The sequence below is a fragment of the Panthera tigris genome, chromosome D4 (assembly GCF_018350195.1).
Source record: "Panthera tigris isolate Pti1 chromosome D4, P.tigris_Pti1_mat1.1, whole genome shotgun sequence".
In the NCBI taxonomy this organism is placed as follows: domain Eukaryota; kingdom Metazoa; phylum Chordata; class Mammalia; order Carnivora; family Felidae; genus Panthera; species Panthera tigris.
Window position 1 is genome coordinate 1,870,302 of NC_056672.1, and position 12,926 is coordinate 1,883,227.

General features: G+C 40.4%; 1 long non-coding RNA gene across 1 annotated transcript; it reads left to right on the forward strand.

Moving 5' to 3' along the window:
• Positions 1–129: 129 nt before the first annotated feature.
• On the forward strand, positions 130–12,010 carry LOC122233091. Its single transcript, XR_006210548.1, has 2 exons — positions 130–482; positions 8,987–12,010. It is a non-coding gene; the product is annotated as an uncharacterized LOC122233091 (long non-coding RNA).
• Positions 12,011–12,926: the final 916 nt, after the last annotated feature.

Sequence of the window (12,926 nt, forward strand, 5' to 3'; positions counted from 1 at the left end):
CGCTGCCCCTAATCCGCCCGGCCGGGCGCCGCCTCGGTCCCGGAGCAGCTGTGCGGCCGGCTCCGCTGCGGCGGCCGTCCTTGGCGAGGGAGCGGGGCGGGCGGCGGGAGGAAGCGGGCTCCCGGGAGACGGGCTCGTGCGCGGCGACCTGGGCCACCGCCAGCGGCCGCCGCCCTGAGTCGGGGCTGGTCGCCCTGCGGGCGGGCCGGCCGGGGCCCGTCCCCGGCGCGCTCCGGTGAGGAATGCGTAACCTTTCTGTCCTTGGCCAGCAGTGGCCTTCCGTCTCCAACTTTTACAGTAGGGCCTGGCCCCCTGCCTTCCGTGTCGGGGGAGGGCGTGTGCTCCTTTCCAGCCCTTCTTTCTCGGATGGACTTCTCGCTCGCGAGAGGCTCGGCCGGCGGGAAGAGGCGGTGGGAGGCCGTGAGTGTTACGTTCCTGCCGCAAATGAGGAGACGATGAGTTTTCCTTTTTTAGCTTTGCTGGTAAACACTGCTGCCTTGGCCCTCAGTTCCTAAAGTGAAAACGTCGTTTAGCAGTCCCCCGCACTTCCTTCTGTTGGCCTGAGAGTCATGCGATAATGTAAGGAGATTAGGGTCAAATTTTAGATTTGTACGTAGCTTAGAAAACAGTCGTATCCAGGTTTTTGTGCTGAATGGAGTTTAGGTTCATTTACAGTATGTTCAGGGAGTGTGTAGTTAAGGAAGTAAGAACTTGTAAGATACTTCGGGTTTTGTGAGGGTGTTTGATTTATTATACACAGTTGCTAGAAGTGTCGTCTTGAAACTTGAGTTTTTTGAGAGACAAATCTCTCCCGTTTCTCCTGAATTCAGTTATAATTAAATAGTATTTTTAAATGTGTTGCTTGGGTACAGGCAATTATGGTTGGTAGTGGGAAAAGTAATGCGTTTGGGTAGTTATTTTGCAGTGATAGCTAGAAGATCCTTTTCTTCGTGTTGAAAGGGGCTGTGCGTCCTTCCCTCTCCACTAAATTGAAGCTCTGTTAAATTTGAGAGGCTGGAGAATTACGCAGGTGTGAGGGAAACAAAACACCTGTTCAGAAATGAGAGGGAATTTGCAAACGACGGAATTCAGACTCTAGAATGAGGAGATCAGTATTATACAAGGTAGTCTCAAATGGTTACTCCTTAAGGGCATTTTATTTTTATCATGAACTAGTATTTCTTGGTTTAGAGTACAGCACACTAGATATTTGTGCTTTTTTTTTCAATAGCTAATACAGTAATAGCTTTACTAATAGTGGGAATTGTTTTGTATTAAGAGCTCTACACCATTGTTTCAAACTTAGGTCTTGACTCCTTGGGTCATGAAATCTCTTCAGCGGCTGGTAGTCAGAATTTTAAAAAACTAGAATAGAAAATATTAGTGTGTTACATGAAACTTGATTCAGTTCTGTGCATATCTATTTTTCCCCCCAAATCTTTTTCTGAGGGTGTCAAAAAGGTTTGAAAGACAGTACTTCGCAAAGATATTTTTCTCCCTTATAGGACTGGTCTTCTGCAAGGAATACTAAAAGCCCTGTTCATTTATGTTTGGTGGAGGGTGGTCCCCTTAACTCTTACTTTCAGGAGTTAGGAAAATAGATTTGTCACCAATGACCTGATACATTTTAATCATTTAGCATTTTTAATATTGTGAGAAGCTTTTATTTAGACAGTAGGATCTCAGGATATTAATTCCAGTGATTTTTTTTTTTCCATGTCTAGATGAGAGTAGAAGAATTTGGATCCCCAGTAATGAGTTGTCAACATTGCCTCATGTGACCTCAGGACTGGAGTAAAAGGAGGCCTGGTCACTCTTGCCCTTTGCCTGTATGGGTGTTCTAAGCATTGCACAATCACTTAAGAGTGGACTTCATTAAATAACCAGATAAAACGAGACTCCCAACCCTTTTTTTTTGGTGCCAAATCTTTGAAATCTAGACTGTATTTCCCGGTTCCAGCACATCTGGGCTAGTTGCATTATTGTGCTCAGGAGTGACAAGTGGCTGATGGCTACCGAATGAATAATGCAATTCTAGTGGATTGTCTATCTGCTTTTTAAAAATTAGCTTTCTCTAGCTGTTTGCAGTTTCATATCAGCAGAAATGTTCCCTGTCTCTACAGCTTCATCTCAGATGTGGGGAAATTGCATTAGGTGATTTCTTAGGCTCTTTCTAGGTCTAAGATTTACGTATTCTGAGTCAGCTGACAACTACACTTTTGTGAAGTGTGACTTTTGTTGCTCTAAGAATATTTTAAGAGATTTTTAGATGATCTGTCTTAAAATGACATATTAATGATGAATATGATTTGGGAGCATTTTGTTCTGTTAAGTAGCCATTATTTTTTGCTTTGTGTCAGTATTCATTATCAGGAAGTTCTGTACCAGCTTTCTGTTCACTTAGGAGGTGTTCTCTTCTCCCCCAGTAGTTTTTATTTGGTCAATTACATGATAACTTAATGTATAGGAGGGAGCGTGTTTTCTTAGAATTCACTTTTGTACATTGTAGACTATGAATTGTCTACCTAGAATATAGATAATTACAGGAGACTGGAATCTAGATTTAAAAACCAGAACCTACCAGCACCTTTTCTGACTTTTGTGGATGTGTAAAGAATACAGTGATTTTTCAGTCTGGGAACATATCAGTATAATGAAAGATAGGAAGACAGCAGATTTTAAAGGATTGAGAAATGATGGTGTATATATGAGGACTGTCGAGCAGAACAAGTCACCCAAGTGGAACACTGCCTCACCCTTAATATTTGCATAACATTGTAGGACTTATAGCAGAATTTTTGTAAGTATACAGGTGTAGCATAGAATGCAGTTGTGGTAGCAGGGAGCTTGGCCCCAAATTAACACTCTGCATTGGAAAATGTACAAAGGAATACCAGGAATTGAGGTAGCATTAGTTACCTTTTTAAAAAATTTCAGAAAATGAGATATTTCAAGAAGAAGATACAATCAAGAACATCTATGTACCTGCTATATATTTAAGTGAATGGAAAGGTATTGTTTTGGAAAATAAGACCAAGTATTTTGCTACATAGAATTTGACATGGATCCTCAGTACAGTGTTTGGTAGAATAAAAAATTGAGATGTTAGATTAGAATTAGGTTAATTTTCTTTTCTTTTTTTTTTTTTAATTTTTTAACGTTTATTTATTTTTGAGACAGAGAGAGACAGAGCATGAACGGGGGAGGGTCAGAGAGAGAGGGAGACACAGAATCTGAAACAGGCTCCAGACTCTGAGCGGTCAGCACAGAGCCTGACGCGGGGCTTGAACTCACGGACCGCGAGATCATGACCTGAGCCGAAGTCGGCCGCTTAACCGACTGAGCCACCCAGGCGCCCCTAGAATTAGGTTAATTTTCATTAGAAAAACATATCTAAAAACATCTTGTCAATTTCACATGTCAACTTATGTTGATGGAGTGATCCCTTGCTAAATCCTGCATATGCTCTGCCAAAGGAATGGAAATAATGTTTTTACTATTCAACCAGCATCATCAGGTAAATAGCTTCATTAATATTCAACTGGATATTCGAAATCGAAGGAAATCTTTATGAAGTAGCCAGTATTCTATTTGGTTACAAGTGAAACTGAATGATGAGCGTGAAGGAAATGTTTTACTTTGTTTGTATGGAGGTTTGGCAAAAATGAAATTAATACAACTGTAGATTGCATCTGAATAAAAGTTTTTTTTTTTTAATATGAAATTTATTGTCAAATTGGTTTCCATACAACACTCAGTGCTCATCCCAACAGGTGCCCTCCTCAGTGCCCATCACCCACTTTCCCCTCCCTCCCACCCGTCATCAACCCTCAGTTGAATAAAAGTTTTTTAAAAATAAACTTTTTGAGCTACTTTGATAGTATGTAAATTAAGGTCTGGGAAACTAGACTTCTAGAAAGTCAACTTTTTTTTTTTTTTTTTTAAATATTGTGAGCGCAAGCAGGGGAAGGGCAAAGAGGGGAACTGAGGATCCGAAGCAGGCTATGTGCTGACAGCACAGAGCCCGATGGGGGGCTCGAACTCATGAACCATGAGATCATGACCTGAGCCAAAGTTTGCGCTTAACCGACTGAGCCACTCAGGCACCCCTAGAACATCAACATTTTAGCTCACGTTCAAATTCTTAATAGGTATGAAGTATGTCAAAGGTAGAGTAGGCCTGTTACTGAACTAAGTTTAGCATATTTTAAGAATTTAGAAGCTAGTTTGTTTAAAATACTATATTTGTAAAATTGATAAATGCAGAAGTGAAATTTATATATTTTACTTCATTAATATGTAGCCTTCAGAATGTATATTCAAATGTGTTTTTCAAACTATGACGCTTAACCTTTTGGTCATACACTTTCTTGCAAATGTTGATAAGAGCTATAGATTATTGCAGAAAAATTGTATATACAATTTCTGGGGGTTACTGTAGCCCTTTTTGAAGCCTGTTATGGATGCAGGTTAAGAACCCTGACTTTAGGCTGTTGGCTATACAAGTAGTGTGTTAAATAGTATGACATAATATCATACACTGTCATTTACTGAAATAAGTGGATTTTAAAAATAAGTATAGATATAGGCAAACAAGCTTATTCGTAATAACTAGACTTGCCTCTTCATAGCACATTGTAAATTGACAAAGCAAGTTTTACATTGAACATAAGTATTTCTATCACAAGTATATCTAGCAAAGGGAACTTTCAGACAGTTTCTCAAATTGATACAATTTGGTAAAAAGGAAGAGTTACTTGTTGAGTACTTCTGGGTCATTAAGGTGCTTTGCACATGTTCCCAGTTCTTAAAACAACCCCCATGAGGTGTGCATGTTCATTCTCTAACCTGCGATAAGAGAATTAAACCTTGAGGAGGTTACGTAATTTACCCAAAAACACAGTCACTGAGTACCTGCTTGACCCCAAAGCCATTGGCCTGAATTCCTTCCCTATACTGCTATGTTGTGCTAAAATCAGTTTCTTAAAGTACATTTTGCCCAAGTTCAATTTAATCATAATTTTTATTTTTTAAAACTTACTTATATTTCGAGAGAGTATGTGTGTTAGCAGGGGAGGGGCAGAGAGAGAATCCAAAGCAGGCCCCTCACTGCCAGCACTGAGCCTGATGTAGGGCTCAAACTCCCAAAACCATGAGATCATGGCCCGAGCTGAAACCAAGTCTGATGTTCAACCGACTGAAACACCCAGATGCCCCAATCACAGTAATTTTTAATGGGTGAGGAGTATCAAGCTACAGATTGAGATAGTATGTGAATAAGCATAGAAAGTGGATATATAAGTGTTACTTACCCAAAAATTTATCTGAAAGATCAAATTCACATAGTTTTAGCTAATAGCATCTTGTCCAAGAATGTTTTAGTTAACAGTCCAATAATAACAGGTAACTGAGCATCCATTATGTACTCGGCATTGTAATTGGTGCTTTTTGAATTTTATTTTGAACCCCTCTTAACAGCCATGTAAAATTTGGCAGATTTTTGTAAGTTAAAGTAACAAAGGCTCAGAGATTACATGATGTAAATAAATATGTGGGGAATAAAGAGCCAGGATTCAGATCAGGTCTTTGATTCTGAAATACACTTTACAGAAGGAAAAGTTTCAAGAACTGAAAATATGCTAGCTACTTACCCATACTCCTTTCTCTTTCCTGGTAGCCAAGCATTATATAGTTGTGATTGTGTACATGTTAGGGTTTTTACTTAACCTTATTTCTTAACGAACATTTCCATGGGTCCTCATAATCTGTTAAATTCTAGTATATGGATTGTGTTCTGTGTTTCTGAAAGCTTGCTTAAGTAAACACAGCCTCCTCTCAGCTGTCAGATTTTAGTTTCCAAAATTTGCTCTTATCCATGCTTTCTGGAAAGCTGAGGCTGAGAACCATCAGTGGATCATAAAATCAACTTACTGTGTATAATGAAATAGAAAACATAAGAATAAGAGATAGTGTTGATTTGTGAACATAGACAATTTATTTTATTGGTAATACTTAGGTATAGACATGTATGAATACTGTTTATTTTTTATTTTTATTTTTTTTAAATGGCATCAGGTGACGTTCCCATTTTTAAAAAATTTTTTTTTTAACGTTTATTTATTTTTGAGACAGAGACAGAGCATGAACAGGGGAGGGTCAGAGAGAGGGAGACACAGAATCTGAAACAGGTTCCAGGCTCTGAGCTGTCAGCACAGAGCCCGACGCGGGGCTCGAACTCACGGACTGTGAGATCATGACCTAAGCCGAAATCGGCCGCCTAACCGACTGAACCACCCAGGTGCCCCTATGAATACTGTTTAGAAACATGAGATGTTTTTCTTGCTGTAGGTTGTGGAAAGAGGGAAACCACTGCTGTAATGAATACTGATGCTACATAGTAGATATGTTTCCCCTGCCCCTTGTTCATAAACATCCAACTTTATGTTGTGTATATTTTCCCACAAAACTGAGGAATATTTTAGTAGTCCTTGGTATGTAAATTGCCACATTACTTTCTACCAATGTACTGGATTTACATTGCTGGATCAGGAAAAATAGTACAGAGTAAGCTAGATTGTACATTTATTTCATTTTTAGATACCTATGTTTGAGGAGGATTCAGACATGTTTTAAATGAGAAAATTATTTAGAGTTGAGGGTTGGGGTAAAGGTACCAGCCAGTTTTACTGTTGGCTGTCATTTCTTGTAAAAGAACCATGCGGGTTCTGAGGAAAGGTTTTGGCTTATAAAGGCTTGACTTTTTAGGAACAGTTGTCTGCATGTTCATACCTTGGATCTTCTGGCCATGTAGAATGGAAACGAGCTCAGCTGTAGTAACTTTGGAGATGCAGTGCTGTCTTCTGTAATCTGGGGCAAGTTATTAAATTTAGCACCAGTTTCCACCTATGGAAAATAGAGATGGTGGCTATTAAATAAGATGGCATCCGTGAAGGGCTTGACAAATGGGGCCTTATGTATGTCGGCATCGTAAATCTTTCCCCTTATTCTTACAGATCATTTAGTCCAATGTACTGAAGTTACAGCTAAGAAAGCTGAGGGACTAAAAAGGCTGAATTACTTGTACAAGGTTGTGGTTGCAGTGAGTGAACTGGGCCAGGATTTGAAGCTTGGTTTTTGACGATTCTGAATGAATATTGCTGCTCTGAGACATTTGTGTACAAGTGTTTGTGTTTAATTTTCTCCTGAATATACCTATGACTTGAAATTGCTAGGTCAAGTGGCAACTAACTATTTAACTTTCTAGTGAACTGCTAAACTTTTTCAGAATACCTGGTGCCATTTTCCATTCCCACCAGCAGTATATGAAGATTCTAATTTTAATTTCTCCACATCCTCATCAACACTTTTGTCTTTTTGATCCGAGCCATCCTGGTGGATTTGAAATTAGCATACCATTGTGGTTTTGGTTTAGGTTTCCCTAATAACTACTAAATCATGTTGAGCATCTTAGACACTTGGCCATTTGTGCGCTTATTAATCGTTGGAGAAATGTCTGTTCAAATCCTTTGCCCTTCTTCAAGTTAGGTTGTCTTAAGTAACTTTTACATATGTTGTGAGGTAGGGGTCTAAATTCATTCTTTCAGGGGCGCCTGGGTGGCTCAGTGGGCTGAGCATCCAACTTCGGCTCAGCTCATGATCTCACAGTTCGTGAGTTCGAGCCCCGCATCGGGCTCTGTGCTGACAGCTTGGAGCCTGGAGCCTGTTTCGGATTCTGTGTCTTCCTCTCGCTCTGCCCCTCCCCCACTCATGCGCGGTCTCTCTCTCTGTCAAAAATAAATTTAAAAAAATTTAAATTCATTCTTTCATGTGTGGATATCCAGTTGTCCCAGCACCATTTGTTGAAAAACCTACTCTTTCCCCATTGAATTGACTGGGCACTGTTACTGAAAATCAGTTTTCTCATTCTGTGGGGTTTATTTTTAGACTTTCAATTCCATTCCATGTTGAGTTGTATTGTCAAAGAGTGTTTTTGATTACAGGTTTTGGTCACTAAGTCACTACTTAGTAACTTTGTCATTAAAATCAGTGTATGCCTTAAAAAAAATAATCTGTAGTGGTTACCTCTCAAGTATGAAGTCTGTATATTGAAGACTAATATTTACTGTGATTTAGACTAACTTGGATTTTAAGATGTTGATGATAAAACTAAAGCGATCATATTGCTTAGTTCAAAAGTATTTTGCCAAGGTGTTAGATAGCTTGGTCCCTACCTTTGACACCATCACAGCACCTTTCCAGTTAAAGGAAGGATCCTGGTGAGATCCAGTTAATTTTCTTTTACAAAGACCACGTAGTGTTTGTTGGCATGGAATTACGTGCATTACGTTAATTTAAAAATTACGTTCTCAAGGGGTACCTGGTGGCTCAGTCGGTTAGGTGTCTGACAGCTCAGGTCACGATCTCACGGTTCAGGAGTTTGAGGCCCACGTTGGACTGTCTGCTATCAGCACAGAGCCTGCTTCGGATCCTCTGTCCCACACTTTCTCTCAAAAATAAGTATTAAAACAATTTTTTTAATAAAAATTAGGTTCCTTTTACATTTTTTATATCCTCCCTTTGTATATAAATGCATTTAATCATAGATTATGCAAACTGTACAGCACTTCTGGGTTTTGAGGGCATAAGGATTCAGTAGAGGTTCTTGTGTTCTTTTATAATGGATTTTGTTTGTGTCTCATGGAAGGATATGTGATTTTATGAATTTTCATTTGTGGCAACTGTAAAAAATCAAAAGTTGATAGTAATAAGTGATTTCTGAATCTTGTAAATATATGGTATATTGGGAGCACATTCGTATAACAGCATTTATGACTATTCAGTCATAATGGGAAATGAGGGCACCACATAGATCATACATGTAGCTATAACTTAAAATGCTGATTTCAGGTTTGTTCAGTTACACTTAGTTCAAGTTGAGTGAATGAAATTGTTCTAATACTTTTCTTTTTTTCCTTTCATCACACAGGGGAACCAGGGTTACTGAGGAGAAAGCCTTCCTGTGGTGCTCAGCTGTGGTCCCTTTCCAGCATTTACCCTGGACCTTGTCTTCACTGTGGGATGAGGTAGTAGGTTGTATAGTTTTAGGGTCACACCCACCACTGGGAGATAACTATACAATCTACTGTCTTTCCTAACGTGATAGAACAATCTGCATCTCAGCGACCTCCTAGAAAGTTAATAACTGATTGTACAGTGTTTTAAATTAACTTGTGTAAAAATGCTGTGGTGCTGCATTTCTTTGTGGTGTGCAAGTTGCTTGCATGTTTAAAAGATTAAAAACTTGAGCAAGTAGACTAGATGGTGATGGGAATACTTTCTTTTTCTCATTTCTGTGTATAAGAATAACTGTATATTTTAATTTGATGCTGATGATTTTACGTTACATTTTTCTTTTGAGAAAGATTATGTTCTCCATTCCAGAAGAAAAGATTGCTCTATCAGAGTGAGGTAGTAGATTGTATAGTTGTGGGGTAGTGATTTTACCCTGTTCAGGAGATAACTATACAATCTATTGCCTTCCCTGAGGAGTAGACTTGCTGCATTTTGGTTTTATCTAGATGATATTAAAACTCAGAAGAATTAATTTTGACATTGTTTTGTACTTCGTTTACATCAGTTGCTGATTTTCTCTGTTCAAGAAGGATAGTGTACTACGATAGAGACAGTGATCAAATATTTTTCCGTTTCACATATGGTATGTTTTCAGGAATTTGAAATTAAACAGAAATCTCAAAGAGTGGAGAGAGCAAATTTTCATAGGGGACTAAGCCCCTCTGGGATTAGAATAGGTTCATCACTCTATATCCTGCCACACGTGTCCAGTGTGGCAGTGGTAAATACAGACCAGAAAGGCACTGCCTGAGCTGAACCGGGGTCAGGTCACTTATCACCCCCAGTTTGGGTTCGAGGGTGGCCTTTGGCAAAGTTGTGACCACTGTTTCACTGGTATGTTGATTTGGACAGCTTAATCTCCAGCTTGGGAAATGAGAAATGGGCCCTGGGTTCTACCCTTGCTTCTGATAAGTTGCGAAGACCTCACCTTAGTCGCCCCAAACCTGAAGGGGTCCTTCATTCACAAAGAGGAATCTCCTGAAGCTGTCAAAGAGGGAAATCCACAGGGTGTTGTTTCAGAGGAAATGGGAGGATAATGCCAGAAAGGGCTCCTTGAGTTGTAACACCCATGGAGGCCTGCGTTTCAGCTTTCTTCCGTGGTCAGGCCATACCCTACCTTGGGATCAACGCTAAAAGCTCCCTTTTTAAAGTACTTGCTGTTTATTTTGTTGTGGGAGAAGAAAAAGAGGTGCAAAGTGTGGAGGTGAGGGAGAGGTCATCTCTTCCCAGATAATTCCATCTGTCCTGAACCTTCATGTCTAGGATAATTCCAGTTTATTGCATTTGGCAGCAGGAACTTTGCATGAGAGAAAACATCGATTCTCTTGGATGGGCCGGGCCCAGGTGATCTCCTTGGGCTGGATTTATGCTTTTTATGTCATTCCTACTGTGTATAGATGGATACCTGCGTGGTCCAGAATTGATCTTTGTTATACATAACTGGACAGATGGGGGAAACCTTTTACGTTCGTTGCTTTCTGGTGTGCCAAAGAAAAGCAGGAATGTTCAAGAAATTCTCTTTGGCTTAATTTTTGTGAAGCTGACAAGTTGGATAATTCTCACTGCGTGTCTAGTGGAGTCATGGGGTTTTGTGGTTTTCCGACGCACGTACTGCCCCTAGCAGCCTGGCTGCTGTTCTGCAGCCGAATAATTAAGGTCTGGGGAAACACGAATCTGTATCTTTCATTAATTAAACAAGGACCCACTTCAGATCTTACTTAGCGCAACCCAGTAAGTAAATCAAATTGTGGAGAACGGCTACATTTTATGAAAACACTTAGGTCAAAAACCGTGGGCTCCAGAGGGGACTTGGTGTGGTAATGTGCGCCGGTAGAAGTGGCAAACAGCATGTACACATGAGTGTCACCTAATTGTCTGGGGTACCAAGAGAGGCTGGGGATGTTGTGAAACTTGATACTTAAATTGTAATACTTCAAATGTTTTTAAAAGTCTGTGGTTCCAACAACGTACGGTGGACTGGGTATTAGGCTTCTGCGATTTGCATCTTCGGATGCAGTTACATTTTTGTGCCTTTGTGACAAGAGGTTTGGTTTTAAGCAAATGGATTTGTGAGTTTTACCAGGGTCATGGCCAGTACCTTTCTGAAAGCATCAGTGAAGAAATTGTAATTGGTTTGAATTTGAACTGAAAGCCAAACAGGGTGGCCTTGACCTAACAGGTTACTGTGCCGTGCACCTGCCACGTGGATGCCCAGCGGGGACGTGGGCCCCTAGGAAGAGGTAGTGGGTTGCATAGTTTTAGGGCAGGGGTTGTGCCCACAAGGAGGTAACTATACGACCTGCTGCCTTTCTTAGGGCCTGATCATTCCACGCTTGCGGGTTCCTGGCACCTTGGTTTGACCTGCATGTCCTCTTAGGAGTGAAAACATTGCAGGAAGACCCAAGGAAGCGATGCTTGCATTAGTGACTTACAAACGTGCAGCGTGGCACCAATGTCGATAACTGCGAGTCCTCTCGTGAGAAGTTAGGACTCTGAAGAACTAGGTGCTTATGTGCCTGGCTTTGAGGTCACTGGAAAGTTATGGCAAACAGGCTTTTTGTTTATGGTGAAGTTCCTGTTTCTGATCTAGAAACTGCCAGCTGTTTCCCCCTCTGTGGCCTCTGTTAAACCTGAATGAAGGCATATAACAAGGCTGTGGAAATGTTTGCTGTATTTGTAAATATTTTTGCAGTAGGTCTGGGTCCGGACTTAGGATTTGGGGCAGCTCTTTGGTGTTGCATATTGTGGCAACCCATCATCGCATTGGGCACCATTATGATATGTACCCCTGTGGCTGAATCTTAAATGTGTATGAGGGCTGAGTAGTGGAGTTACTATATTTTGTTAAATATCTTTTCAATAAAATATTGTTTTAAGACTTGTTTTAAAATCATTCTTTCACCTCTGTCCTTGCAGAACTAGATACATTTATTTGTATGTAGGCTTGTTTTAAGATCTGTTGAAGTACTTGATTTCATTGTTTTGTTCGGAATAGTTTGCTGATCTGCTGTTCACAGATGCACATTAATGAAGCTAACTTGAGCCGTATCTGGCATTTCCATTTTTGCAAGTGCTTGCGTGTCTCCACACACAGTTGCATGTGCTTGGGATGCCCCACTGTCTGGCAGTGATTTTTTCTGCATCGACTCAAGCAGACAGTACCTTGCAGAAACTGGTGTGTCCCTCCCTTAATTCCCCAGTGTGGTTCAAACATTGAGCCTGGGATGTGTGTGCATTAGTATCCCAGCACTAGATATAATTTATTTCAAGCTATGTTAAACTATAATTAAAAGACTCCAGGGTGGAAAGTTTGCAAGGGAATTTCAGCGGAGGAAAAGGTCAGGAGGTGCTTCTAGGCATAGTACATACCTGTGACGGGGGCTTTAACTTCCTCTGTAAATTGACGTAGCTGGGTGTGGTTTCTAAGGCACATTTTACATTGTGTATCCCTTTAAAGATTTCAGTTGATGAGTGGCAAGATTGTCAATCCCCTGTACACTAATTTGAGTGGAAAATGCATAGGGGAAGAGCCAGAAAGTGGAAATGATATTGGCCATACTAAGGTTAGGGTGGTATTTTAATCAACGTCTCAAATTCCTTCTAGTATTGCCTGTAAGAGTATTCTAAATTATTTCTAGTTATCCTCAAATCAGGTGGGCCACACTAGCCAGCCCTCATTTTTTCTTCCGTTTCCTTGAACTGATTTTCCAGGCGTTCCTTGCTTTCCCCACTTCATGTTTCCTAGTCTGCCTTCCACTGTTGGGATGTTGGCAGGAGGGGAGTGGTGGGACCTG